This window comes from Phalangium opilio, unplaced genomic scaffold, assembly GCF_054372755.1.
Source record: "Phalangium opilio isolate 3A_F unplaced genomic scaffold, DU_Popi_V2 ptg000037l_1, whole genome shotgun sequence".
Lineage (NCBI taxonomy): Eukaryota > Metazoa > Arthropoda > Arachnida > Opiliones > Phalangiidae > Phalangium > Phalangium opilio.
Window position 1 is genome coordinate 3,072,626 of NW_028324160.1, and position 26,204 is coordinate 3,098,829.

Genomic DNA, 26,204 nt, shown 5'->3' on the forward strand with positions numbered 1-26,204 from the left:
ATACCAAAGTTGACGAACATTTTGCTTAATATCTCGGCCCCTGTTTGTCGTAGCTCAATGTTTTTAGTATGGTTAGATGAAGGACAATTTGGACTTTAACTTATCCTAAGAACATCCCCGTATCTCTAGTAGACACAGAGTTATGGGCCTGCAAAGTATAGTCTAATGCATTTCCTATGGACGGGTTGTTTGTTTACGTTTAGCTTAATTACTCGGCCCCTGTTTGTCGTAGCTCAATGTTTTTAGTATGGTTAGATGGGGGACAAATTGGACTATAACGTACTCAAAGGACATCCCCGTATCTCCAGTAGAAACAGAGTTACGAGCCTGCAAATATAGTCTAAAGCATTTTCTATGGAGGGGTTTGTTTGTTCATGTATTGCTTAATTACTTGACCCTGTTCCTTCGATTAAAATAATAACATATCTTTAGTGTAGCGGTTATCGCATCCGCCTCACTCCCGGAAGGCCACAGGTTCGAAGCCGCGAAGTTTTTTTTTGTTTGGAACATGCAAAGACCTTTATAATTATCCGAACATTTGTGTCAAGGTCACATTATTTACATCCCCGTATCTCTGGTAGAACCAGAGTTACGAGCCTCCAGAATTTAGTCTAATATATTTCCTATGGAGGGGTTTGTTTGTTTACGATTAGCTTAATTACTCGACTACTGTTTGTCGTAGCCCTAATTCTTAGTATGGCTAGATGGGGGACAAATTGGTCTATAACATACTCAAAGGACATCCCCGTATCTCCAGTAGAAACAGAGTTACGAGCCTGCAAAGTATAGTCTAATGCATTTTCTATGGAGGGGTTTGTTTGTTCACGTATTGCTTAATTACTTGACCCTGTTCTTTCGATTAAAAATAATAACATATCTTTAGTGTAGCGGTTATCGCATCCGCCTCACTCCCGGAAGGCCACAGGTTCGAAACCGCGAAGTTTTTTTTTTTGCTTGGAACATGCAAAGACCTTTATAATTATCCGAACATTTGTGTCAAGGTCACATTATTTACATCCCCGTATCTCTGTTAGAACCAGAGTTACGAGCCTCCAGAATTTAGTCTAATGTATTTCCTATGGAGGGGTTTGTTTGTTTACGATTAGCTTAATTACTCGACTACTGTTTGTCGTAGCCCTAATTCTTAGTATGGCTAGATGGGGGACAAATTGGTCTATAACATACTCAAAGGACATCCCCGTATCTCCAGTAGAAACAGAGTTACGAGCCTGCAAAGTTTATTTTCAAAAATCAAAAGTAACCTTCTAACAATAAGTGAGACAAAAAATAAGTTGACGACGATATTCAGGTAGCCTCAAGTTTAAAGTATCGTTGTATGGGGAGCAAAGAGTACTATAACATATCCAAAGGAGATCCCAGTATCTCTTGTAGAACAAGAGTTATGAGCTTCTAAAGTTTAGTGCAAAAATCATAAGTAACATAATAAAAATAAGTGAGACGATACCAAAGTTGACGAACATTTTGCTTAATATCTCGGCCCCTGTTTGTCGTAGCTCAATGTTTTTAGTATGGTTAGATGGGGGACAATTTGGACTATAACATATCCTAAGGACATCCCCGTATCTCTAGTAGACACAGAGTTATGGGCCTGCAAAGTATAGTCTAATGCATTTCCTATGGACGGGTTGTTTGTTTACGTTTAGCTTAATTACTCGGCCCCTGTTTGTCGTAGCTCAATGTTTTTAGTATGGTTAGATGGGGGAAAAATTGGACTATAACATACTCAAAGGACATCCCCGTATCTACAGTAGAAACAGAGGTACGAGCCTGCAAAGTATAGTCTAATGCATTTTCTATGGAGGGGTTTGTTTGTTCACGTATTGCTTAATTACTTGACCCTGTTCTTTCGATTAAAAATAATAACATATCATTAGTGTAGCGGTTATCGCATCCGCCTCACTCCCGGAAGGCCACAGGTTCGAAACCGCGAAGTTTTTTTTTAAAATTGTTGTAGTTTTCTATTTGATTATCTTAATAAAAGTTTGTGCATAATAAAAGATTTATTTGTCACGATAAAAAGTACGCGTTGTTACATGGTAGCTGATCTTAAGAGAAGTGCTTCCTTGAAATATATCTACCGATAAGGAAGACTCGGTTTCACTCTTGTTTTATCTTATGCCAATAGATAAAATAGTTTTTTAACTAACATAGTTTTTTACATTATACAACAATAATTATCCGAACATTTGTGTCAAGGTCACATTATTTACATCCCGTATCTCTGGTAGAACCAGAGTTACGAGCCTCCAGAATTTAGTCTAATGTATTTCCTATGGAGGGGTTTGTTTGTTTACGATTAGCTTAATTACTCGACTACTGTTTGTCGTAGCCCTAATTCTTAGTATGGCTAGATGAGGGACAAATTGGTCTATAACATACTCAAAGGACATCCCCGTATCTCCAGTAGAAACAGAGTTACGAGCCTGCAAAGTTTATTTTCAAAAATCAAAAGTAACCTTCTAACAATAAGTGAGACAAAAAATAAGTTGACGACGATATTGAGGTAGCCTCAAGAAAAAAGTATCCTTGTATGGGGAGCAAAGAGTACTTACTATAACATATCCAATGGAGATCCCAGTATCTCTTGTAGAACAAGAGTTATGAGCCTCCAAAGTTTAGTGCAAAAATCATAAGTAACATAATAAAATAAGTGAGACGATACCAAAGTTGACGAACATTTTGCTTAATATCGCGGCCCCTGTTTGTCGTAGCTCAATGTTTTTAGTATGGTTAGATGGGGGACAATTTGGACTTTAACATATCCTAAGGACATCCCCGTATCTCTAGTAGACACAGAGTTATGGGCCTGCAAAGTATAGTCTAATGCATTTCCTATGAACGGGTTGTTTGTTTACGTTTAGCTTAATTACTCGGCCCCTGTTTGTCGTAGCTCAATGTTTTTAGAATGGTTAGATGGGGGACAAATTGGACTAAACCATACTCAAAGGACATCCCCGTATCTCCAGTAGAAACAGAGTTACGAGCCTGCAAAGTATAGTCTAATGCATTTCCTATGGAGGGGTTGTTTGTTTACGTTTAACTTAAGTACTCGGCCCGTGTTTGTCGAAGCCCAAAGTTTTTAGTATGGTTAGATGGGGGACAATTTGGACTATAACATATCCTAAGGACATCCTCGTATCTCCAGTAGAAACAGAGTTACGAGCCTGCAAATTATAGTCTAACTCATTTCCTATGGAGGGGGTTTGTTTCTTTACGTTTTGCTTAAGTACTCGACTACTGTTTGTCGTAGCTCAATGTTTTTAGTATGGTTAGATGGGGGACAAATTGGACTATAACACATCCTAAGGACATCCCGGTATCTCTAGTAGACACAGAGTTATGGGCCTGCAAAGTATAGTCTAATGCATTTTCTATGGAGGGGTTTGGTTGTTCACGTATTGCTTAATTACTTGACCCTGTTCTTTCGATTAAAAATAATAACATATCTTTAGTGTAGCGGTTATCGCATCCGACTCACTCTCGGAAGGCCACAGGTTCGAAACCGCGAAGTTTTTTTTTTTTTGCTTGGAACATGCAAAGACCTTTATAATTATCCGAACATTTGTGTCAAGGTCACATTATTTACATCCCCGTATCTCTGGTAGAACCAGAGTTACGAGCCTCCAGAATTTAGTCTAATGTATTTCCTATGGAGGGGTTTGTTTGTTTACGATTAGCTTAATTACTCGACTACTGTTTATCGTAGCCCTAATTCTTAGTATGGCTAGATGGGGGACAAATTGGTCTATAACATACTCAAAGGACATCTCCGTATCTCCAGTAGAAACAGAGTTACGAGTCTGCAAAGTATAGTCTAATGCATTTTCTATGGAGGGGTTTGTTTGTTCACGTATTGCTTAACTTCGGTGATCGGACGTGAACCGGTGTATTCAGCGTGATATGGCCGTTGCCGAGAGTACTAGTTAATAATTCGAATTTAAATTAAGTGAGACAAATTAACCTTCATCATTTTAAAACAATAACAAAAAGAAAACATGTTTGCTTTTTTCATATCTATTAAAATTTAAAAGAGGAAAAAAAAGTGAAAAAGCCAACGGCACGCATTGTTCCTAAGTACTGTATGCGCTCGACGCTGCTTAACTTCGGTGATCGGACGTGAACCGGGGTTTTCAGCGTGATATGGCCGTTACCGAGAGTGCTAGTTAATAATTCGAATTTAAATTAAGTGAGACAAATTAACCTTCATCATTTTAGAACAATAACAAAAAGAAAACATGTTTGCTTTTTTCATATCTATTAAAATTTAAAAGAGGAAAAAAAAGTGAAAAAGCCAACGGCACGCAGTGTTCCTAAGTGGTCTCCCTCCCAAGTAGTGACTGCGCTCGACGCTGCTTAACTTCGGTTATCGAACGAGAACCGGTGTATTCAGCGTGATATGGCCGTTGCCGAGACTGCTAGTTAATAATTTGAATTTAATTAACTTTCATCACTATAAAACAATAACAAAAAAGAAGATATGTTTGCTTTTTTCATATCTGGTGGAATTTGAAAGAGGAAACAAAAGTGAAAAAGCCAACGGCACGCAGTATTCCCAAGTACTGTATGCGCTCGACGCTGCTTAACTTCGGTTATCGGACGTGAACAGGTGTTTTCAGCGTGATATGGCCGTTGCCGAGAGTGCTAGTTAATAATTCGAATTTAAATTAAGTGAGACAAATTAACCTTCATCATTTTAAAACAATAACAAAAAGAAAACATGTTTGCTTTTTTCATATCTATTAAAATTTAAAAGAGGAAAAAAAAAGTGGAAAAGCCAACGGCACGCAGTGTTCCTAAGTGGTCTCCCTCCCAAGTAGTGACTGCGCTCGACGCTGCTTAACTTCGGTTATCTGACGAGAACCGGTGTATTCAGCGTGATATGGCCGTTGCCGAGAGTGCTAGTTAATAATTTGAATTTAATTAACTTTAATCTTTATAAAACAATAACTAAAAGAAGATTTGTTTGCTTTTTTCATATTTGGTGGAATTTGAAAGAGGAAACAAAAGTGAAAAAAGCAAACGGCACGCAGTATTCCCAAGTACTGACTGCGCTCGACGCTGCTTACGTCGGCGATCGGACGAGATCCGGTGTTCTCAGCGTGATATGGCCGTTGCCGAGAGTGCTAGAAAATAATTCGAATTTAAATTAAGTGAGACAAATTAACCTTCATCTTTTTCAAACAATAACAAAAAGAAAATATGTTTGCTTTTTTCATATCTATTGGAATTTAAAAGAGGAAAAAAAAGTGAAAAAGCCAACGGCACGAATTGTTCCTAAGTGGTCGCCCTCCCAAGTACTGACTGCGCTCGACGCTGCTTAACTTCGGTTATCGGACGAGAACCGGTGTATTTAGCGTGATATGGCCGTTGCCGAGAGTGCAAGTTAATAATTTGAATTTAATTAACCTTCATCTTTATAAAACAATAACAAAAAGAAGATATGTTTGCTTTTTTCATATCTGGTGGAATTTAAAAGAGGAAAAAAAAAAGAAAAAACAAACGGCACGCAGTATTCCCAAGTACTGTATGCGCTCGACGCTGCTTAACTTCGGTGATCGGACGGGAACCGGTGTTTTCAGCGTGATATGGCCGTTGCCGAGAGTGCTAGTTAATAATTCGAATTTAAATTAAGTGAGACAAATTAACCTTCATCATTTTAAAACAATAACAAAAAGAAAACCTGTTTGCTTTTTACATATCTATTAAAATTTAAAAGAGGAAAAAAAAGTGAAAAAGCCAACGGAACGCAGTGTTCCTAAGTGGTCTCCCTCCCAAGTAATGACTGCGCTCGACGCTGCTTAACTTCGGTTATCGGACGAGAATCGGTGTATTCAGAGTGATATGGCCGTTGCCGAGAGTGCTAGTTAATAATTTGAATTTAATTAACTTTCATCTTTATAAAACAATAACTAAAAGAAGATTTGTTTGCTTTTTTCATATCTGGTGGAATTTGAAAGAGGAAACTAAAGTGAAAAAAGCAAACGGCACGCAGCATTCCCAAGTACTGACTGCGCTCGACGCTGCTAACGTCGGCGATCGAACGAGAACCGGTGTTTTCAGCGTGATATGGCCGTTGCCGAGAGTGCTAGTTAATAATTCGAATTAAAATTAAGTGAGACAAATTAACCTTCATCATTTTAAAACAATAACAAAAAGAAAACGTGTTTGCTTTTTTCATATCTATTAAAATTTAAAAGAGGAAAAAAAAGTGAAAAAGCCAACGGCACGCAGTGTTCCTTAGTGGTCTCCCTCCCAAGTAATGACTGCGCTCGACGCTGCTTAACTTCGGTTATCGGACGAGAATCGGTGTATTCAGCGTGACATGGCCGTTGCCGAGAGTGCTAGTTAATAATTTGAATTTATTTAACTTTCATCTTTATAAAACAATAACTAAAAGAAGATTTGTTTGCTTTTTTCATATCTGGTGGAATTTGAAAGAGGAAACTAAAGTGAAAAAAGCAAACGGCACGCAGTATTCCCAAGTACTGACTGCGCTCGACGCTGCTAACGTCGGCAATCGGACGAGAACCGGTGTTCTCAGCGTGATATGGCCGTTGCCGAGAGTGCTAGATAATAATTCGAATTTAAATTAAGTGAGACAAATTAACCTTCATCTTTTTCAAACAATAACAAAAAGAAAATATGTTTGCTTTTTTCATATCTATTGGAATTTAAAAGAGAAAAAAAAAGTGAAAAAGCTAACGGCACGCAGTGTTCCTAAGTGGTCGCCCTCCCAAGTACTGACTGCGCTCGACGCTGCTTAACTTCGGTTATCGGACGAGAATCGGTGTATTCAGCGTGACATAGCCGTTGCCGAGAGTGCTAGTTAATAATTTGAATTTATTTAACTTTCATCTTTATAAAACAATAACTAAAAGAAGATTTGTTTGCTTTTTTCACATCTGGTGGAATTTGAAAGAGGAAACTAAAGTGAAAAAAGCAAACGGCACGCAGTATTCCCAAGTACTGACTGCGCTCGACGCTGCTAACGTCGGCGATCGGACGAGAACCGGTGTTCTCAGCGTGATATGGCCGTTGCCGAGAGTGCTAGATAATAATTCGAATTTAAATTAAGTGAGACAAATTAACCTTCATCTTTTTCAAACAATAACAAAATGAAAATATGTTTGCTTTTTTCATATCTATTGGAATTTAAAAGAGAAAAAAAAAGTGAAAAAGCCAACGGCACGCAGTGTTCCTAAGTGGTCGCCCTCCCAAGTACTGACTGCGCTCAACGCTGCTTAACTTCGGTTATCGGACGAGAACCGGGGTATTCAGCGTGATATGGCCGTTGCCGAGAGTGCTAGTTAATAATTTGAATTTAATTAACGTTCATCTTTATAAAACAATAACAAAAAGAAGATATGTTTGCTTTTTTCATATCTGGTGGAATTTAAAAGAGGAAACAAAAGTGAAAAAACAAACGGCACGCAGTATTTCCAAGAACTGTATGCGCTCGACGCTGCTTAACTTCGGTGATCGGACGTGAACCGGTGTTTTCAGCGTGATATGGCCGTTGCCGAGAGTGCTAGTTAATAATTCGAATTTAAATTAAGTGAGACAAATTAACCTTCATCATTTTAAAACAATAACAAAAAGAAAACGTGTTTGCTTTTTTCATATCTATTAAAATTTAAAAGAGGAAAAAAAAGTGAAAAAGCCAACGGCACGCAGTGTTCCTAAGTGGTCTCCCTCCCAAGTAATGACTGCGCTCGACGCTGCTTAACTTCGGTTATCGGACGAGAATCGGTGTATTCAGCGTGACATGGCCGTTGCCGAGAGTGCTAGTTAATAATTTGAATTTATTTAACTTTCATCTTTATAAAACAATAACTAAAAGAAGATTTGTTTGCTTTTTTCATATCTGGTGGAATTTGAAAGAGGAAACTAAAGTGAAAAAAGCAAACGGCACGCAGTATTCCCAAGTACTGACTGCGCTCGACGCTGCTAACGTCGGCAATCGGACGAGAACCGGTGTTCTCAGCGTGATATGGCCGTTGCCGAGAGTAATAGATAATAATTCGAATTTAAATTAAGTGAGACAAATTAACCTTCATCTTTTTCAAATAATAACAAAAAGAAAATATGTTTGCTTTTTTCATATCTATTGGAATTTAAAAGAGAAAAAAAAGTGAAAAAGCTAACGGCACGCAGTGTTCCTAAGTGGTCGCCCTCCCAAGTACTGACTGCGCTCGACGCTGCTTAACTTCGGTTATCGGACGAGAATCGGTGTATTCAGCGTGACATGGCCGTTGCCGAGAGTGCTAGTTAATAATTTGAATTTATTTAACTTTCATCTTTATAAAACAATAACTAAAAGAAGATTTGTTTGCTTTTTTCATATCTGGTGGAATTTGAAAGAGGAAACTAAAGTGAAAAAAGCAAACGGCACGCAGTATTCCCAAGTACTGACTGCGCTCGACGCTGCTAACGTCGTCGATCGGACGAGAACCGGTGTTCTCAGCGTGATATGGCCGTTGCCGAGAGTGCTAGATAATAATTCGAATTTAAATTAAGTGAGACAAATTAACCTTCATCTTTTTCAAACAATAACAAAAAGAAAATATGTTTGCTTTTTTCATATCTATTGGAATTTAAAGGAGAAAAAAAAAGTGAAAAAGCTAACGGCACGCAGTGTTCCTAAGTGGTCGCCCTCCCAAGTACTGACTGCGCTCAACGCTGCTTAACTTCGGTTATCGGACGAGAACCGGGGTATTCAGCGTGATATGGCCGTTGCCGAGAGTGCTAGTTAATAATTTGAATTTAATTAACGTTCATCTTTATAAAACAATAACAAAAAGAAGATATGTTTGCTTTTTTCATATCTGGTGGAATTTAAAAGAGGAAACAAAAGTGAAAAAGCAAACGGCACGCAGTATTCCCAAGTACTGACTGCGCTCGACGCTGCTAACGTCGTCGATCGGACGAGAACCGGTGTTCTCAGCGTGATATGGCCGTTGCCGAGAGTGCTAGATAATAATTCGAATTTAAATTAAGTGAGACAAATTAACCTTCATCTTTTTCAAACAATAACAAAAAGAAAACATGTTTGCTTTTTTCATATCTATTGGAATTTAAAAGAGAAAAAAAAAGTGAAAAAGCTAACGGCACGCAGTGTTCCTAAGTAGTCGCCCTCCCAAGTACTGACTGCGCTCGACGCTGCTTAACTTCGGTTATCGGACGAGAACCGGTGTATTCAGCGTGATATGGCCGTTGCCGAGAGTGCTAGTTAATAATTCGAATTTAAATTAAGTGAGACAAATTAACCTTCATCATTTTAAAACAATAACAAAAAGAAAACATGTTTGCTTTTTTCATATCTATTAAAATTTTTATAGAGGAAAAAAAAAGTGAAAAAGCCAACGGCACGCAGTGTTCCTAAGTGGTCTCCCTCCCAAGTAGTGACTGCGCTCGACGCTGCTTAACTTCGGTTATCTGACGAGAACCGGTCTATTCAGCGTGATATGGCCGTTGCCGAGAGTGCTAGTTAATAATTTGAATTTAATTAACTTTAATCTTTAGAAAACAATAACTAAAAGAAGATTTGTTTGCTTTTTTCATATCTGGTGGAATTTGAAAGAGGAAACAAAAGTGAAAAAAGCAAACGGCACGCAGTATTCCCAAGTACTGACTGCGCTCGACGCTGCTTACGTCGGCGATCGGACGAGATCCGTTGTTCTCAGCGTGATATGGCCGTTGCCGAGAGTGCTAGATAATAATTCGAATTTAAATTAAGTGAGACAAATTAACCTTCATCTTTTTCAAACAATAACAAAAAGAAAATATGTTTGCTTTTTTCATATCTATTGGAATTTAAAAGAGGAAAAAAAGTGAAAAAGCTAACGGCACGAATTGTTCCTAAGTGGTCGCCCTCCCAAGTACTGACTGCGCTCGACGCTGCTTAACTTCGGTTATCGGACGAGAACCGGTGTATTTAGCGTGATATGGCCGTTGCCGAGAGTGCAAGTTAATAATTTGAATTTAATTAACCTTCATCTTTATAAAACAATAACAAAAAGAAGATATGTTTGCTTTTTTCATATCTGGTGGAATTTAAAAGAGGAAAAAAAAGTGAAAAAACAAACGGCACGCAGTATTCCCAAGTACTGTATGCGCTCGACGCTGCTTAACTTCGGTGATCGGACGGGAACCGGTGTTTTCAGCGTGATATGGCCGTTGCCGAGAGTGCTAGTTAATAATTCGAATTTAAATTAAGTGAGACAAATTAACCTTCATCATTTTAAAACAATAACAAAAAGAAAACCTGTTTGCTTTTTACATATCTATTAAAATTTAAAAGAGGAAAAAAAAGTGAAAAAGCCAACGGAACGCAGTGTTCCTAAGTGGTCTCCCTCCCAAGTAATGACTGCGCTCGACGCTGCTTAACTTCGGTTATCGGACGAGAATCGGTGTATTCAGAGTGATATGACCGTCGCCGAGAGTGCTAGTTAATAATTTGAATTTAATTAACTTTCATCTTTATAAAACAATAACTAAAAGAAGATTTGTTTGCTTTTTTCATATCTGGTGGAATTTGAAAGAGGAAACTAAAGTGAAAAAAGCAAACGGCACGCAGCATTCCCAAGTACTGACTGCGCTCGACGCTGCTAACGTCGGCGATCGGACGAGAACCGGTGTTTTCAGCGTGATATGGCCGTTGCCGAGAGTGCTAGTTAATAATTCGAATTTAAATTAAGTGAGACAAATTAACCTTCATCATTTTAAAACAATAACAAAAAGAAAACGTGTTTGCTTTTTTCATATCTATTAAAATTTAAAAGAGGAAAAAAAAGTGAAAAAGCCAACGGCACGCAGTGTTCCTAAGTGGTCTCCCTCCCAAGTAATGACTGCGCTCGACGCTGCTTAACTTCGGTTATCGGACGAGAATCGGTGTATTCAGCGTGACATGGCCGTTGCCGAGAGTGCTAGTTAATAATTTGAATTTATTTAACTTTCATCTTTATAAAACAATAACTAAAAGAAGATTTGTTTGCTTTTTTCATATCTGGTGGAATTTGAAAGAGGAAACTAAAGTGAAAAAAGCAAACGGCACGCAGTATTCCCAAGTACTGACTGCGCTCGACGCTGCTAACGTCGGCAATCGGACGAGAACCGGTGTTCTCAGCGTGATATGGCCGTTGCCGAGAGTGCTAGATAATAATTCGAATTTAAATTAAGTGAGACAAATTAACCTTCATCTTTTTCAAACAATAACAAAAAGAAAATATGTTTGCTTTTTTCATATCTATTGGAATTTAAAGGAGAAAAAAAAAGTGAAAAAGCTAACGGCACGCAGTGTTCCTAAGTGGTCGCCCTCCCAAGTACTGACTGCGCTCAACGCTGCTTAACTTCGGTTATCGGACGAGAACCGGGGTATTCAGCGTGATATGGCCGTTGCCGAGAGTGCTAGTTAATAATTTGAATTTAATTAACGTTCATCTTTATAAAACAATAACAAAAAGAAGATATGTTTGCTTTTTTCATATCTGGTGGAATTTAAAAGAGGAAACAAAAGTGAAAAAACAAACGGCACGCAGTATTTCCAAGAACTGTATGCGCTCGACGCTGCTTAACTTCGGTGATCGGACGTGAACCGGTGTTTTCAGCGTGATATGGCCGTTGCCTAGAGTGCTAGTTAATAATTCGAATTTAAATTAAGTGAGACAAATTAACCTTCATCATTCTAAAACAATAACAAAAAGAAAACGTGTTTGCTTTTTTCATATCTATTAAAATTTAAAAGAGGAAAAAAAAGTGAAAAAGCCAACGGCACGCAGTGTTCCTAAGTGGCCTCCCTCCCAAGTAGTGACTGCGCTCGACGCTGCTTAACTTCGGTTATCGAACGAGAACCGGTGTATTCAGCGTGATATGGCCGTTGCCGAGACTGCTAGTTAATAATTTGAATTTAATTAACTTTCATCACTATAAAACAATAACAAAAAAGAAGATATGTTTGCTTTTTTCATATCTGGTGGAATTTGAAAGAGGAAACAAAAGTGAAAAAGCCAACGGCACGCAGTATTCCCAAGTACTGTATGCGCTCGACGCTGCTTAACTTCGGTTATCGGACGTGAACAGGTGTTTTCAGCGTGATATGGCCGTTGCCGAGAGTGCTAGTTAATAATTCGGATTTAAATTAAGTGAGACAAATTAACCTTCATCATTTTAAAACTATAACAAAAAGAAAACGTGTTTGCTTTTTTCATATCTATTAAAATTTAAAAGAGGAAAAAAAGTGAAAAAGCCAACGGCACGCAGTGTTCCTAAGTGGTCTCCCTCCCAAGTAATGACTGCGCTCGACGCTGCTTAACTTCGGTTATCGGACGAGAATCGGTGTATTCAGCGTGATATGGCCGTTGCCGAGAGTGCCAGTTAATAATTTGAATTTAATTAACTTTCATCTTTATAAAACAATAACAAAAAGAAGATATGTTTGCTTTTTTCATATCTGGTGGAATTTGAAAGAGGAAACAAAAGTGAAAAAGCAAACGGCACGCAGTATTCCCAAGTACTGACTGCGCTCGACGCTGCTAACGTCGGCGATCGGACGAGAACCGGTGTTCTCAGCGTGATATGGCCGTTGCCGAGAGTGCTAGATAATAATTCGAATTTAAATTAAGTGAGACAAATTAACCTTCATCATTTTAGAACAATAACAAAAAGAAAACATGTTTGCTTTTTTCATATCTATTAAAATTTAAAAGAGGAAAAAAAAGTGAAAAAGCCAACGGCACGCAGTGTTCCTAAGTGGTCTCCCTCCCAAGTAGTGACTGCGCTCGACGCTGCTTAACTTCGGTTATCGAACGAGAACCGGTGTATTCAGCGTGATATGGCCGTTGCCGAGACTGCTAGTTAATAATTTGAATTTAATTAACTTTCATCACTATAAAACAATAACAAAAAAGAAGATATGTTTGCTTTTTTCATATCTGGTGGAATTTGAAAGAGGAAACAAAAGTGAAAAAGCCAACGGCACGCAGTATTCCCAAGTACTGTATGCGCTCGACGCTGCTTAACTTCGGTTATCGGACGTGAACAGGTGTTTTCAGCGTGATATGGCCGTTGCCGAGAGTGCTAGTTAATAATTCGGATTTAAATTAAGTGAGACAAATTAACCTTCATCATTTTAAAACAATAACAAAAAGAAAACGTGTTTGCTTTTTTCATATCTATTAAAATTTAAAAGAGGAAAAAAAGTGAAAAAGCCAACGGCACGCAGTGTTCCTAAGTGGTCTCCCTCCCAAGTAATGACTGCGCTCGACGCTGCTTAACTTCGGTTATCGGACGAGAATCGGTGTATTTAGCGTGATATGGCCGTTGCCGAGAGTGCCAGTTAATAATTTGAATTTAATTAACTTTCATCTTTATAAAACAATAACAAAAAGAAGATATGTTTGCTTTTTTCATATCTGGTGGAATTTGAATGAGGAAACAAAAGTGAAAAAGCAAACGGCACGCAGTATTCCCAAGTACTGACTGCGCTCGACGCTGCTAACGTCGTCGATCGGACGAGAACCGGTGTTCTCAGCGTGATATGGCCGTTGCCGAGAGTGCTAGATAATAATTCGAATTTAAATTAAGTGAGACAAATTAACCTTCATCTTTTTCAAACAATAACAAAAAGAAAACATGTTTGCTTTTTTCATATCTATTGGAATTTAAAAGAGAAAAAAAAAGTGAAAAAGCTAACGGCACGCAGTGTTCCTAAGTAGTCGCCCTCCCAAGTACTGACTGCGCTCGACGCTGCTTAACTTCGGTTATCGGACGAGAACCGGTGTATTCAGCGTGATATGGCCGTTGCCGAGAGTGCTAGTTAATAATTCGAATTTAAATTAAGTGAGACAAATTAACCTTCATCATTTTAAAACAATAACAAAAAGAAAACATGTTTGCTTTTTTCATATCTATTAAAATTTTTATAGAGGAAAAAAAAAGTGAAAAAGCCAACGGCACGCAGTGTTCCTAAGTGGTCTCCCTCCCAAGTAGTGACTGCGCTCGACGCTGCTTAACTTCGGTTATCTGACGAGAACCGGTCTATTCAGCGTGATATGGCCGTTGCCGAGAGTGCTAGTTAATAATTTGAATTTAATTAACTTTAATCTTTATAAAACAATAACTAAAAGAAGATTTGTTTGCTTTTTTCATATCTGGTGGAATTTGAAAGAGGAAACAAAAGTGAAAAAAGCAAACGGCACGCAGTATTCCCAAGTACTGACTGCGCTCGACGCTGCTTACGTCGGCGATCGGACGAGATCCGTTGTTCTCAGCGTGATATGGCCGTTGCCGAGAGTGCTAGATAATAATTCGAATTTAAATTAAGTGAGACAAATTAACCTTCATCTTTTTCAAACAATAACAAAAAGAAAATATGTTTGCTTTTTTCATATCTATTGGAATTTAAAAGAGGAAAAAAAGTGAAAAAGCTAACGGCACGAATTGTTCCTAAGTGGTCGCCCTCCCAAGTACTGACTGCGCTCGACGCTGCTTAACTTCGGTTATCGGACGAGAACCGGTGTATTTAGCGTGATATGGCCGTTGCCGAGAGTGCAAGTTAATAATTTGAATTTAATTAACCTTCATCTTTATAAAACAATAACAAAAAGAAGATATGTTTGCTTTTTTCATATCTGCTGGAATTTAAAAGAGGAAAAAAAAGTGAAAAAACAAACGGCACGCAGTATTCCCAAGTACTGTATGCGCTCGACGCTGCTTAACTTCGGTGATCGGACGGGAACCGGTGTTTTCAGCGTGATATGGCCGTTGCCGAGAGTGCTAGTTAATAATTCGAATTTAAATTAAGTGAGACAAATTAACCTTCATCATTTTAAAACAATAACAAAAAGAAAACCTGTTTGCTTTTTACATATCTATTAAAATTTAAAAGAGGAAAAAAAAGTGAAAAAGCCAACGGAACGCAGTGTTCCTAAGTGGTCTCCCTCCCAAGTAATGACTGCGCTCGACGCTGCTTAACTTCGGTTATCGGACGAGAATCGGTGTATTCAGAGTGATATGACCGTCGCCGAGAGTGCTAGTTAATAATTTGAATTTAATTAACTTTCATCTTTATAAAACAATAACTAAAAGAAGATTTGTTTGCTTTTTTCATATCTGGTGGAATTTGAAAGAGGAAACTAAAGTGAAAAAAGCAAACGGCACGCAGCATTCCCAAGTACTGACTGCGCTCGACGCTGCTAACGTCGGCGATCGGACGAGAACCGGTGTTTTCAGCGTGATATGGCCGTTGCCGAGAGTGCTAGTTAATAATTCGAATTTAAATTAAGTGAGACAAATTAACCTTCATCATTTTAAAACAATAACAAAAAGAAAACGTGTTTGCTTTTTTCATATCTATTAAAATTTAAAAGAGGAAAAAAAAGTGAAAAAGCCAACGGCACGCAGTGTTCCTAAGTGGTCTCCCTCCCAAGTAATGACTGCGCTCGACGCTGCTTAACTTCGGTTATCGGACGAGAATCGGTGTATTCAGCGTGACATGGCCGTTGCCGAGAGTGCTAGTTAATAATTTGAATTTATTTAACTTTCATCTTTATAAAACAATAACTAAAATAAGATTTGTTTGCTTTTTTCATATCTGGTGGAATTTGAAAGAGGAAACTAAAGTGAAAAAAGCAAACGGCACGCAGTATTCCCAAGTACTGACTGCGCTCGACGCTGCTAACGTCGGCAATCGGACGAGAACCGGTGTTCTCAGCGTGATATGGCCGTTGCCGAGAGTGCTAGATAATAATTCGAATTTAAATTAAGTGAGACAAATTAACCTTCATCTTTTTCAAACAATAACAAAAAGAAAATATGTTTGCTTTTTTCATATCTATTGGAATTTAAAAGAGAAAAAAAAGTGAAAAAGCTAACGGCACGCAGTGTTCCTAAGTTTTCGCCCTCCCAAGTACTGACTGCGCTCGACGCTGCTTAACTTCGGTTATCGGACGAGAATCGGTGTATTCAGCGTGACATGGCCGTTGCCGAGAGTGCTAGTTAATAATTTGAATTTATTTAACTTTCATCTTTATAAAACAATAACTAAAAGAAGATTTGTTTGCTTTTTTCATATCTGGTGGAATTTGAAAGAGGAAACTAAAGTGAAAAAAGCAAACGGCACGCAGTATTCCCAAGTACTGATTGTGCTCGACGCTGCTAACGTCGGCGATCGGACGAGAACCGGTGTTCTCAGCGTGATATGGCCGTTGCCGAGAGTGCTAGATAATAATTCGAATTTAAATTAAGTGAGACAAATTAACCTTCATCTTTTTCAAACAATAACAAAAAGAAAATATGTTTGCTTTTTTCATATCTATTGGAATTTAAAAGAGAAAAAAAAAGTGAAAAAGCTAACGGCACGCAGTGTTCCTAAGTGGTCGCCCTCCCAAGTACTGACTGCGCTCAACGCTGCTTAACTTCGGTTATCGGACGAGAACTAGGGTATTCAGCGTGATATGGCCGTTGCCGAGAGTGCTAGTTAATAATTTGAATTTAATTAACGTTCATCTTTATACAACAATAACAAAAAGAAGATATGTTTGCTTTTTTCATATCTGGTGGAATTTAAAAGAGGAAACAAAAGTGAAAAAACAAACGGCACGCAGTATTTCCAAGAACTGTATGCGCTCGACGCTGCTTAACTTCGGTGATCGGACGTGAACCAGTGTTTTCAGCGTGATATGGCCGTTGCCGAGAGTGCTAGTTAATAATTCGAATTTAAATTAAGTGAGACAAATTAACCTTCATCATTTTAAAACAATAACAAAAAGAAAACGTGTTTGCTTTTTTCATATCTATTAAAATTTAAAAGAGGAAAAAAAAGTGAAAAAGCCAACGGCACGCAGTGTTCCTAAGTGGTCTCCCTCCCAAGTAATGACTGCGCTCGACGCTGCTTAACTTCGGTTATCGGACGAGAATCGGTGTATTCAGCGTGACATGGCCGTTGCCGAGAGTGCTAGTTAATAATTTGAATTTATTTAACTTTCATCTTTATAAAACAATAACTAAAAGAAGATTTGTTTGCTTTTTTCATATCTGGTGGAATTTGAAAGAGGAAACTAAAGTGAAAAAAGCAAACGGCACGCAGTATTCCCAAGTACTGACTGCGCTCGACGCTGCTAACGTCGGCAATCGGACGAGAACCGGTGTTCTCAGCGTGATATGGCCGTTGCCGAGAGTGCTAGATAATAATTCGAATTTAAATTAAGTGAGACAAATTAACCTTCATCTTTTTCAAACAAAAACAAAAAGAAAATATGTTTGCTTTTTTCATATCTATTGGAATTTAAAAGAGAAAAAAAAAGTGAAAAAGCTAACGGCACGCAGTGTTCCTAAGTGGTCGCCCTCCCAAGTACTGACTGCGCTCGACGCTGCTTAACTTCGGTTATCGGACGAGAACCGGGGTATTCAGCGTGATATGGCCGTTGCCGAGAGTGCTAGTTAATAATTTGAATTTAATTAACGTTCATCTTTATAAAACAATAACAAAAAGAAGATATGTTTGCTTTTTTCATATCTGGTGGAATTTAAAAGAGGAAACAAAAGTGAAAAAACAAACGGCACGCAGTATTTCCAAGAACTGTATGCGCTCGACGCTGCTTAACTTCGGTGATCGGACGTGAACCGGTGTTTTCAGCGTGATATGGCCGTTGCCGAGAGTGCTAGTTAATAATTCGAATTTAAATTAAGTGAGACAAATTAACCTTCATCATTTTAAAACAATAACAAAAAGAAAACGTGTTTGCTTTTTTCATATCTATTAAAATTTAAAAGAGGAAAAAAAAGTGAAAAAGCCAACGGCACGCAGTGTTCCTAAGTGGTCTCCCTCCCAAGTAATGACTGCGCTCGACGCTGCTTAACTTCGGTTATCGGACGAGAATCGGTGTATTCAGCGTGACATGGCCGTTGCCGAGAGTGCTAGTTAATAATTTGAATTTATTTAACTTTCATCTTTATAAAACAATAACTAAAAGAAGATTTGTTTGCTTTTTTCATATCTGGTGGAATTTGAAAGAGGAAACTAAAGTGAAAAAAGCAAACGGCACGCAGTATTCCCAAGTACTGACTGCGCTCGACGCTGCTAACGTCGGCAATCGGACGAGAACCGGTGTTCTCAGCGTGATATGGCCGTTGCCGAGAGTGCTAGATAATAATTCGAATTTAAATTAAGTGAGACAAATTAACCTTCATCTTTTTCAAACAATAACAAAAAGAAAATATGTTTGCTTTTTTCATATCTATTGGAATTTAAAAGAGAAAAAAAGTGAAAAAGCTAACGGCACGCAGTGTTCCTAAGTTTTCGCCCTCCCAAGTACTGACTGCGCTCGACGCTGCTTAACTTCGGTTATCGGACGAGAATCGGTGTATTCAGCGTGACATGGCCGTTGCCGAGAGTGCTAGTTAATAATTTGAATTTATTTAACTTTCATCTTTATAAAACAATAACTAAAATAAGATTTGTTTGCTTTTTTCATATCTGGTGGAATTTGAAAGAGGAAACTAAAGTGAAAAAAGCAAACGGCACGCAGTATTCCCAAGTACTGACTGCGCTCGACGCTGCTAACGTCGGCAATCGGACGAGAACCGGTGTTCTCAGCGTGATATGGCCGTTGCCGAGAGTGCTAGATAATAATTCGAATTTAAATTAAGTGAGACAAATTAACCTTCATCTTTTTCAAACAATAACAAAAAGAAAATATGTTTGCTTTTTTCATATCTATTGGAATTTAAAAGAGAAAAAAAAGTGAAAAAGCTAACGGCACGCAGTGTTCCTAAGTTTTCGCCCTCCCAAGTACTGACTGCGCTCGACGCTGCTTAACTTCGGTTATCGGACGAGAATCGGTGTATTCAGCGTGACATGGCCGTTGCCGAGAGTGCTAGTTAATAATTTGAATTTATTTAACTTTCATCTTTATAAAACAATAACTAAAAGAAGATTTGTTTGCTTTTTTCATATCTGGTGGAATTTGAAAGAGGAAACTAAAGTGAAAAAAGCAAACGGCACGCAGTATTCCCAAGTACTGATTGTGCTCGACGCTGCTAACGTCGGCGATCGGACGAGAACCGGTGTTCTCAGCGTGATATGGCCGTTGCCGAGAGTGCTAGATAATAATTCGAATTTAAATTAAGTGAGACAAATTAACCTTCATCTTTTTCAAACAATAACAAAAAGAAAATATGTTTGCTTTTTTCATATCTATTGGAATTTAAAAGAGAAAAAAAAAGTGAAAAAGCTAACGGCACGCAGTGTTCCTAAGTGGTCGCCCTCCCAAGTACTGACTGCGCTCAACGCTGCTTAACTTCGGTTATCGGACGAGAACTAGGGTATTCAGCGTGATATGGCCGTTGCCGAGAGTGCTAGTTAATAATTTGAATTTAATTAACGTTCATCTTTATACAACAATAACAAAAAGAAGATATGTTTGCTTTTTTCATATCTGGTGGAATTTAAAAGAGGAAACAAAAGTGAAAAAACAAACGGCACGCAGTATTTCCAAGAACTGTATGCGCTCGACGCTGCTTAACTTCGGTGATCGGACGTGAACCAGTGTTTTCAGCGTGATATGGCCGTTGCCGAGAGTGCTAGTTAATAATTCGAATTTAAATTAAGTGAGACAAATTAACCTTCATCATTTTAAAACAATAACAAAAAGAAAACGTGTTTGCTTTTTTCATATCTATTAAAATTTAAAAGAGGAAAAAAAAGTGAAAAAGCCAACGGCACGCAGTGTTCCTAAGTGGTCTCCCTCCCAAGTAATGACTGCGCTCGACGCTGCTTAACTTCGGTTATCGGACGAGAATCGGTGTATTCAGCGTGACATGGCCGTTGCCGAGAGTGCTAGTTAATAATTTGAATTTATTTAACTTTCATCTTTATAAAACAATAACTAAAAGAAGATTTGTTTGCTTTTTTCATATCTGGTGGAATTTGAAAGAGGAAACTAAAGTGAAAAAAGCAAACGGCACGCAGTATTCCCAAGTACTGACTGCGCTCGACGCTGCTAACGTCGGCAATCGGACGAGAACCGGTGTTCTCAGCGTGATATGGCCGTTGCCGAGAGTGCTAGATAATAATTCGAATTTAAATTAAGTGAGACAAATTAACCTTCATCTTTTTCAAACAAAAACAAAAAGAAAATATGTTTGCTTTTTTCATATCTATTGGAATTTAAAAGAGAAAAAAAAAGTGAAAAAGCTAACGGCACGCAGTGTTCCTAAGTGGTCGCCCTCCCAAGTACTGACTGCGCTCGACGCTGCTTAACTTCGGTTATCGGACGAGAACCGGGGTATTCAGCGTGATATGGCCGTTGCCGAGAGTGCTAGTTAATAATTTGAATTTAATTAACGTTCATCTTTATAAAACAATAACAAAAAGAAGATATGTTTGCTTTTTTCATATCTGGTGGAATTTAAAAGAGGAAACAAAAGTGAAAAAACAAACGGCACGCAGTATTTCCAAGAACTGTATGCGCTCGACGCTGCTTAACTTCGGTGATCGGACGTGAACCGGTGTTTTCAGCGTGATATGGCCGTTGCCGAGAGTGCTAGTTAATAATTCGAATTTAAATTAAGTGAGACAAATTAACCTTCATCATTTTAAAACAATAACAAAAAGAAAACGTGTTTGCTTTTTTCATATCTATTAAAATTTAAAAGAGGAAAAAAAAGTGAAAAAGCCAACGGCACGCAGTGTTCCTAAGTGGTCTCCCTCCCAAGTAATGACTGCGCTCGACGCTGCTTAACTTCGGTTATCGGACGAGAATCGGTGTATTCAGCGTGACATGGCCGTTGCCGAGAGTGCTAGTTAATAATTTGAATTTATTTAACTTTCATCTTTATAAAACAATAACTAAAAGAAGATTTGTTTGCTTTTTTCATATCTGGTGGAATTTGAAAGAGGAAACTAAAGTGAAAAAAGCAAACGGCACGCAGTATTCCCAAGTACTGACTGCGCTCGACGCTGCTAACGTCGGCAATCGGACGAGAACCGGTGTTCTCAGCGTGATATGGCCGTTGCCGAGAGTGCTAGATAATAATTCGAATTTAAATTAAGTGAGACAAATTAACCTTCATCTTTTTCAAACAATAACAAAAAGAAAATATGTTTGCTTTTTTCATATCTATTGGAATTTAAAAGAGAAAAAAAGTGAAAAAGCTAACGGCACGCAGTGTTCCTAAGTTTTCGCCCTCCCAAGTACTGACTGCGCTCGACGCTGCTTAACTTCGGTTATCGGACGAGAATCGGTGTATTCAGCGTGACATGGCCGTTGCCGAGAGTGCTAGTTAATAATTTGAATTTATTTAACTTTCATCTTTATAAAACAATAACTAAAAGAAGATTTGTTTGCTTTTTTCATATCTGGTGGAATTTGAAAGAGGAAACTAAAGTGAAAAAAGCAAACGGCACGCAGTATTCCCAAGTACTGATTGTGCTCGACGCTGCTAACGTCGGCGATCGGACGAGAACCGGTGTTCTCAGCGTGATATGGCCGTTGCCGAGAGTGCTAGATAATAATTCGAATTTAAATTAAGTGAGACAAATTAACCTTCATCTTTTTCAAACAATAACAAAAAGAAAATATGTTTGCTTTTTTCATATCTATTGGAATTTAAAAGAGAAAAAAAAAGTGAAAAAGCTAACGGCACGCAGTGTTCCTAAGTGGTCGCCCTCCCAAGTACTGACTGCGCTCAACGCTGCTTAACTTCGGTTATCGGACGAGAACCGGGGTATTCAGCGTGATATGGCCGTTGCCGAGAGTGCTAGTTAATAAAATGAATTTAATTAACGTTCATCTTTATACAACAATAACAAAAAGAAGATATGTTTGCTTTTTTCATATCTGGTGGAATTTAAAAGAGGAAACAAAAGTGAAAGAACAAACGGCACGCAGTATTTCCAAGAACTGTATGCGCTCGACGCTGCTTAACTTCGGTGATCGGACGTGAACCAGTGTTTTCAGCGTGATATGGCCGTTGCCGAGAGTGCTAGTTAATAATTCGAATTTAAATTAAGTGAGACAAATTAACCTTCATCATTTTAAAACAATAACAAAAAGAAAACGTGTTTGCTTTTTTCATATCTATTAAAATTTAAAAGAGGAAAAAAAAGTGAAAAAGCCAACGGCACGCAGTGTTCCTAAGTGGTCTCCCTCCCAAGTAATGACTGCGCTCGACGCTGCTTAACTTCGGTTATCGGACGAGAATCGGTGTATTCAGCGTGACATGGCCGTTGCCGAGAGTGCTAGTTAATAATTTGAATTTATTTAACTTTCATCTTTATAAAACAATAACTAAAAGAAGATTTGTTTGCTTTTTTCATATCTGGTGGAATTTGAAAGAGGAAACTAAAGTGAAAAAAGCAAACGGCACGCAGTATTCCCAAGTACTGATTGTGCTCGACGCTGCTAACGTCGGCGATCGGACGAGAACCGGTGTTCTCAGCGTGATATGGCCGTTGCCGAGAGTGCTAGATAATAATTCGAATTTAAATTAAGTGAGACAAATTAACCTTCATCTTTTTCAAACAATAACAAAAAGAAAATATGTTTGCTTTTTTCATATCTATTGGAATTTAAAAGAGAAAAAAAAAGTGAAAAAGCTAACGGCACGCAGTGTTCCTAAGTGGTCGCCCTCCCAAGTACTGACTGCGCTCAACGCTGCTTAACTTCGGTTATCGGACGAGAACCGGGGTATTCAGCGTGATATGGCCGTTGCCGAGAGTGCTAGTTAATAATTTGAATTTAATTAACGTTCATCTTTATACAACAATAACAAAAAGAAGATATGTTTGCTTTTTTCATATCTGGTGGAATTTAAAAGAGGAAACAAAAGTGAAAAAACAAACGGCACGCAGTATTTCCAAGAACTGTATGCGCTCGACGCTGCTTAACTTCGGTGATCGGACGTGAACCAGTGTTTTCAGCGTGATATGGCCGTTGCCGAGAGTGCTAGTTAATAATTCGAATTTAAATTAAGTGAGACAAATTAACCTTCATCATTTTAAAACAATAACAAAAAGAAAACGTGTTTGCTTTTTTCATATCTATTAAAATTTAAAAGAGGAAAAAAAAGTGAAAAAGCCAACGGCACGCAGTGTTCTTAAGTGGTCTCCCTCCCAAGTAATGACTGCGCTCGACGCTGCTTAACTTCGGTTATCGGACGAGAATCGGTGTATTCAGCGTGACATGGCCGTTGCCGAGAGTGCTAGTTAATAATTTGAATTTATTTAACTTTCATCTTTATAAAACAATAACTAAAAGAAGATTTGTTTGCTTTTTTCATATCTGGTGGAATTTGAAAGAGGAAACTAAAGTGAAAAAAGCAAACGGCACGCAGTATTCCCAAGTACTGACTGCGCTCGACGCTGCTAACGTCGGCAATCGGACGAGAACCGGTGTTCTCAGCGTGATATGGCCGTTGCCGAGAGTGCTAGATAATAATTCGAATTTAAATTAAGTGAGACAAATTAACCTTCATCTTTTTCAAACAATAACAAAAAGAAAATATGTTTGCTTTTTTCATATCTATTGGAATTTAAAAGAGAAAAAAAAAAGTGAAAAAGCTAACGGCACGCAGTGTTCCTAAGTGGTCGCCCTCCCAAGTACTGACTGCGCTCGACGCTGCTTAACTTCGGTTATCGGACGAGAACCGGGGTATTCAGCGTGATATGGCCGTTGCCGAGAGTGCTAGTTAATAATTTGAATTTAATTAACGTTCATCTTTATAAAACAATAACAAAAAGAAGATATGTTTGCTTTTTTCATATCTGGTGGAATTTAAAAGAGGAAACAAAAGTGAAAAAACAAACGGCACGCAGTATTTCCAAGAACTGTATGCGCTCGACGCTGCTTAACTTCGGTGATCGGACGTGAACCGGTGTTTTCAGCGTGATATGGCCGTTGCCGAGAGTGCTAGTTAATAATTCGAATTTAAATTAAGTGAGACAAATTAACCTTCATCATTTTAAAACAATAACAAAAAGAAAATATGTTTGCTTTTTTCAAATCTATTGGAATTTAAAAGAGAGAAAAAAAGTGAAAAAGCTAACGGCACGCAGTGTTCCTAAGTGGTCGCCCTCCCACGTACTGACTGCGCTCACCGCTGCTTAACTTCGGTTATCGGACGAGAATCGGTGTATTCAGCGTGACATGGCCGTTGCCGAGAGTGCTAGTTAATAATTTGAATTTATTTAACTTTCATCTTTATAAAACAATAACTAAAAGAAGATTTGTTTGCTTTTTTCATATCTGGTGGAATTTGAAAGAGGAAACTAAAGTGAAAAAAGCAAACGGCACGCAGTATTCCCAAGTACTGACTGCGCTCGACGCTGCTAACGTCGGCGATCGGACGAGAACCGGTGTTCTCAGCGTGATATGGCCGTTGCCGAGAGTGCTAGATAATAATTCGAATTTAAATTAAGTGAGACAAATTAACCTTCATCTTTTTCAAACAATAACAAAAAGAAAATATGTTTGCTTTTTTCATATCTATTGGAATTTAAAAGAGAAAAAAAAAGTGAAAAAGCTAACGGCACGCAGTGTTCCTAAGTGGTCGCCCTCCCAAGTACTGACTGCGCTCGACGCTGCTTAACTTCGGTTATCGGACGAGAATCGGTGTATTCAGCGTGACATGGCCGTTGCCGAGAGTGCTAGTTAATAATTTGAATTTATTTAACTTTCATCTTTATAAAACAATAACTAAAAGAAGATTTGTTTGCTTTTTTCATATCTGGTGGAATTTGAAAGAGGAAACTAAAGTGAAAAAAGCAAACGGCACGCAGTATTCCCAAGTACTGACTGCGCTCGACGCTGCTAACGTCGGCGATCGGACGAGAACCGGTGTTCTCAGCGTGATATGGCCGTTGCCGAGAGTGCTAGATAATAATTCGAATTTAAATTAAGTGAGACAAATTAACCTTCATCTTTTTCAAACAATAACAAAAAGAAAATATGTTTGCTTTTTTCATATCTATTGGAATTTAAAAGAGAAAAAAAAAGTGAAAAAGCTAACGGCACGCAGTGTTCCTAAGTGGTCGCCCTCCCAAGTACTGACTGCGCTCAACGCTGCTTAACTTCGGTTATCGGACGAGAACCGGGGTATTCAGCGTGATATGGCCGTTGCCGAGAGTGCTAGTTAATAATTTGAATTTAATTAACCATCATCTTTATAAAACAATAACAAAAAGAAGATATGTTTGCTTTTTTCATATCTGGTGGAATTTAAAAGAGGAAACAAAAGTGAAAAAACAAACGGCACGCAGTATTTCCAAGAACTGTATGCGCTCGACGGTGCTTAACTTCGGTGATCGGACGTGAACCGGTGTTTTCAGCGTGATATGGCCGTTGCCGAGAGTGCTAGTTAATAATTCGAATTTAAATTAAGTGAGACAAATTAACCTTCATCATTTTAAAACAATAACAAAAAGAAAACATGTTTGCTTTTTTCATATCTATTAAAATTTAAAAGAGGAAAAAAATGTGAAAAAGCCAACGGCACGCAGTGTTCCTAAGTGGTCTCCCTCCCAAGTAATGACTGCGGTCGACGCTGCTTAACTTCGGTTATCGGACGAGAATCGGTGTATTCAGCGTGATATGGCCGTTGCCGAGAGTGCTAGTTAATAATTTGAATTTAATTAACTTTCATCTTTATAAAACAATAACAAAAAGAAGATATGTTTGCTTTTTTCATATCTGGTGGAATTTGAAAGAGGAAACAAAAGTGAAAAAAGCAAACGGCACGCAGTATTCCCAAGTACTGACTGCGCTCGACGCTGCTAACGTCGGCAATCGGACGAGAACCGGTGTTCTCAGCGTGATATGGCCGTTGCCGAGAGTGCTAGATAATAATTCGAATTTAAATTAAGTGAGACAAATTAACCTTCATCTTTTTCAAACAATAACAAAAAGAAAATATGTTTGCTTTTTTCATATCTATTGGAATTTAAAAGAGAAAAAAAAGTGAAAAAGCTAACGGCACGCAGTGTTCCTAAGTGGTCGCCCTCCCAAGTACTGACTGCGCTCGACGCTGCTTAACTTCGGTTATCGGACGAGAATCGGTGTATTCAGCGTGACATGGCCGTTGCCGAGAGTGCTAGTTAATAATTTGAATTTATTTAACTTTCATCTTTATAAAACAATAACTAAAAGAAGATTTGTTTGCTTTTTTCATATCTGGTGGAATTTGAAAGA

General features: G+C 38.3%; 47 pseudogenes; all 47 read right to left on the reverse strand.

The window, feature by feature from the left end:
* Nucleotides 1-4,070: 4,070 nt before the first annotated feature.
* LOC149682990 (5S ribosomal RNA) lies at nucleotides 4,071-4,173 on the reverse strand (annotated as a pseudogene).
* Nucleotides 4,174-4,310: 137 nt separating this feature from the next.
* Nucleotides 4,311-4,429, reverse strand: LOC149682991 (5S ribosomal RNA; annotated as a pseudogene).
* Nucleotides 4,430-4,793: 364 nt separating this feature from the next.
* LOC149682992 (5S ribosomal RNA) lies at nucleotides 4,794-4,912 on the reverse strand (annotated as a pseudogene).
* Nucleotides 4,913-5,274: 362 nt separating this feature from the next.
* Nucleotides 5,275-5,393, reverse strand: LOC149682993 (5S ribosomal RNA; annotated as a pseudogene).
* A 122-nt stretch (nucleotides 5,394-5,515) lies between these two features.
* LOC149682994 (5S ribosomal RNA) lies at nucleotides 5,516-5,618 on the reverse strand (annotated as a pseudogene).
* A 137-nt stretch (nucleotides 5,619-5,755) lies between these two features.
* On the reverse strand, nucleotides 5,756-5,874 carry LOC149682995 (5S ribosomal RNA; annotated as a pseudogene).
* Nucleotides 5,875-6,236: 362 nt separating this feature from the next.
* Nucleotides 6,237-6,355, reverse strand: LOC149682996 (5S ribosomal RNA; annotated as a pseudogene).
* Nucleotides 6,356-6,717: 362 nt separating this feature from the next.
* Nucleotides 6,718-6,836, reverse strand: LOC149682997 (5S ribosomal RNA; annotated as a pseudogene).
* Nucleotides 6,837-7,198: 362 nt separating this feature from the next.
* On the reverse strand, nucleotides 7,199-7,317 carry LOC149682998 (5S ribosomal RNA; annotated as a pseudogene).
* A 362-nt stretch (nucleotides 7,318-7,679) lies between these two features.
* LOC149682999 (5S ribosomal RNA) lies at nucleotides 7,680-7,798 on the reverse strand (annotated as a pseudogene).
* A 361-nt stretch (nucleotides 7,799-8,159) lies between these two features.
* LOC149683000 (5S ribosomal RNA) lies at nucleotides 8,160-8,278 on the reverse strand (annotated as a pseudogene).
* A 362-nt stretch (nucleotides 8,279-8,640) lies between these two features.
* Nucleotides 8,641-8,759, reverse strand: LOC149683001 (5S ribosomal RNA; annotated as a pseudogene).
* Nucleotides 8,760-9,120: 361 nt separating this feature from the next.
* LOC149683002 (5S ribosomal RNA) lies at nucleotides 9,121-9,239 on the reverse strand (annotated as a pseudogene).
* Nucleotides 9,240-9,378: 139 nt separating this feature from the next.
* LOC149683003 (5S ribosomal RNA) lies at nucleotides 9,379-9,497 on the reverse strand (annotated as a pseudogene).
* A 361-nt stretch (nucleotides 9,498-9,858) lies between these two features.
* On the reverse strand, nucleotides 9,859-9,977 carry LOC149683004 (5S ribosomal RNA; annotated as a pseudogene).
* A 122-nt stretch (nucleotides 9,978-10,099) lies between these two features.
* LOC149683005 (5S ribosomal RNA) lies at nucleotides 10,100-10,202 on the reverse strand (annotated as a pseudogene).
* A 137-nt stretch (nucleotides 10,203-10,339) lies between these two features.
* LOC149683006 (5S ribosomal RNA) lies at nucleotides 10,340-10,458 on the reverse strand (annotated as a pseudogene).
* Nucleotides 10,459-10,820: 362 nt separating this feature from the next.
* On the reverse strand, nucleotides 10,821-10,939 carry LOC149683007 (5S ribosomal RNA; annotated as a pseudogene).
* Nucleotides 10,940-11,301: 362 nt separating this feature from the next.
* LOC149683008 (5S ribosomal RNA) lies at nucleotides 11,302-11,420 on the reverse strand (annotated as a pseudogene).
* Nucleotides 11,421-11,782: 362 nt separating this feature from the next.
* Nucleotides 11,783-11,901, reverse strand: LOC149683009 (5S ribosomal RNA; annotated as a pseudogene).
* Nucleotides 11,902-12,263: 362 nt separating this feature from the next.
* LOC149683010 (5S ribosomal RNA) lies at nucleotides 12,264-12,382 on the reverse strand (annotated as a pseudogene).
* Nucleotides 12,383-12,743: 361 nt separating this feature from the next.
* On the reverse strand, nucleotides 12,744-12,862 carry LOC149683011 (5S ribosomal RNA; annotated as a pseudogene).
* Nucleotides 12,863-13,224: 362 nt separating this feature from the next.
* LOC149683012 (5S ribosomal RNA) lies at nucleotides 13,225-13,343 on the reverse strand (annotated as a pseudogene).
* Nucleotides 13,344-13,704: 361 nt separating this feature from the next.
* On the reverse strand, nucleotides 13,705-13,823 carry LOC149683013 (5S ribosomal RNA; annotated as a pseudogene).
* A 139-nt stretch (nucleotides 13,824-13,962) lies between these two features.
* LOC149683014 (5S ribosomal RNA) lies at nucleotides 13,963-14,081 on the reverse strand (annotated as a pseudogene).
* A 361-nt stretch (nucleotides 14,082-14,442) lies between these two features.
* On the reverse strand, nucleotides 14,443-14,561 carry LOC149683015 (5S ribosomal RNA; annotated as a pseudogene).
* A 122-nt stretch (nucleotides 14,562-14,683) lies between these two features.
* Nucleotides 14,684-14,786, reverse strand: LOC149683016 (5S ribosomal RNA; annotated as a pseudogene).
* Nucleotides 14,787-14,923: 137 nt separating this feature from the next.
* LOC149683017 (5S ribosomal RNA) lies at nucleotides 14,924-15,042 on the reverse strand (annotated as a pseudogene).
* A 362-nt stretch (nucleotides 15,043-15,404) lies between these two features.
* On the reverse strand, nucleotides 15,405-15,523 carry LOC149683018 (5S ribosomal RNA; annotated as a pseudogene).
* Nucleotides 15,524-16,365: 842 nt separating this feature from the next.
* Nucleotides 16,366-16,484, reverse strand: LOC149683019 (5S ribosomal RNA; annotated as a pseudogene).
* Nucleotides 16,485-16,846: 362 nt separating this feature from the next.
* Nucleotides 16,847-16,965, reverse strand: LOC149683020 (5S ribosomal RNA; annotated as a pseudogene).
* A 362-nt stretch (nucleotides 16,966-17,327) lies between these two features.
* On the reverse strand, nucleotides 17,328-17,446 carry LOC149683021 (5S ribosomal RNA; annotated as a pseudogene).
* Nucleotides 17,447-17,808: 362 nt separating this feature from the next.
* LOC149683022 (5S ribosomal RNA) lies at nucleotides 17,809-17,927 on the reverse strand (annotated as a pseudogene).
* A 1,321-nt stretch (nucleotides 17,928-19,248) lies between these two features.
* On the reverse strand, nucleotides 19,249-19,367 carry LOC149683023 (5S ribosomal RNA; annotated as a pseudogene).
* A 362-nt stretch (nucleotides 19,368-19,729) lies between these two features.
* Nucleotides 19,730-19,848, reverse strand: LOC149683024 (5S ribosomal RNA; annotated as a pseudogene).
* A 362-nt stretch (nucleotides 19,849-20,210) lies between these two features.
* LOC149683025 (5S ribosomal RNA) lies at nucleotides 20,211-20,329 on the reverse strand (annotated as a pseudogene).
* Nucleotides 20,330-20,691: 362 nt separating this feature from the next.
* LOC149683026 (5S ribosomal RNA) lies at nucleotides 20,692-20,810 on the reverse strand (annotated as a pseudogene).
* An 841-nt stretch (nucleotides 20,811-21,651) lies between these two features.
* Nucleotides 21,652-21,770, reverse strand: LOC149683027 (5S ribosomal RNA; annotated as a pseudogene).
* A 362-nt stretch (nucleotides 21,771-22,132) lies between these two features.
* On the reverse strand, nucleotides 22,133-22,251 carry LOC149683028 (5S ribosomal RNA; annotated as a pseudogene).
* Nucleotides 22,252-22,613: 362 nt separating this feature from the next.
* On the reverse strand, nucleotides 22,614-22,732 carry LOC149683029 (5S ribosomal RNA; annotated as a pseudogene).
* Nucleotides 22,733-23,094: 362 nt separating this feature from the next.
* LOC149683030 (5S ribosomal RNA) lies at nucleotides 23,095-23,213 on the reverse strand (annotated as a pseudogene).
* Nucleotides 23,214-23,576: 363 nt separating this feature from the next.
* LOC149683031 (5S ribosomal RNA) lies at nucleotides 23,577-23,695 on the reverse strand (annotated as a pseudogene).
* Nucleotides 23,696-24,057: 362 nt separating this feature from the next.
* On the reverse strand, nucleotides 24,058-24,176 carry LOC149683032 (5S ribosomal RNA; annotated as a pseudogene).
* Nucleotides 24,177-24,538: 362 nt separating this feature from the next.
* Nucleotides 24,539-24,657, reverse strand: LOC149683033 (5S ribosomal RNA; annotated as a pseudogene).
* Nucleotides 24,658-25,019: 362 nt separating this feature from the next.
* LOC149683034 (5S ribosomal RNA) lies at nucleotides 25,020-25,138 on the reverse strand (annotated as a pseudogene).
* Nucleotides 25,139-25,500: 362 nt separating this feature from the next.
* On the reverse strand, nucleotides 25,501-25,619 carry LOC149683035 (5S ribosomal RNA; annotated as a pseudogene).
* Nucleotides 25,620-25,980: 361 nt separating this feature from the next.
* LOC149683036 (5S ribosomal RNA) lies at nucleotides 25,981-26,099 on the reverse strand (annotated as a pseudogene).
* Nucleotides 26,100-26,204: the final 105 nt, after the last annotated feature.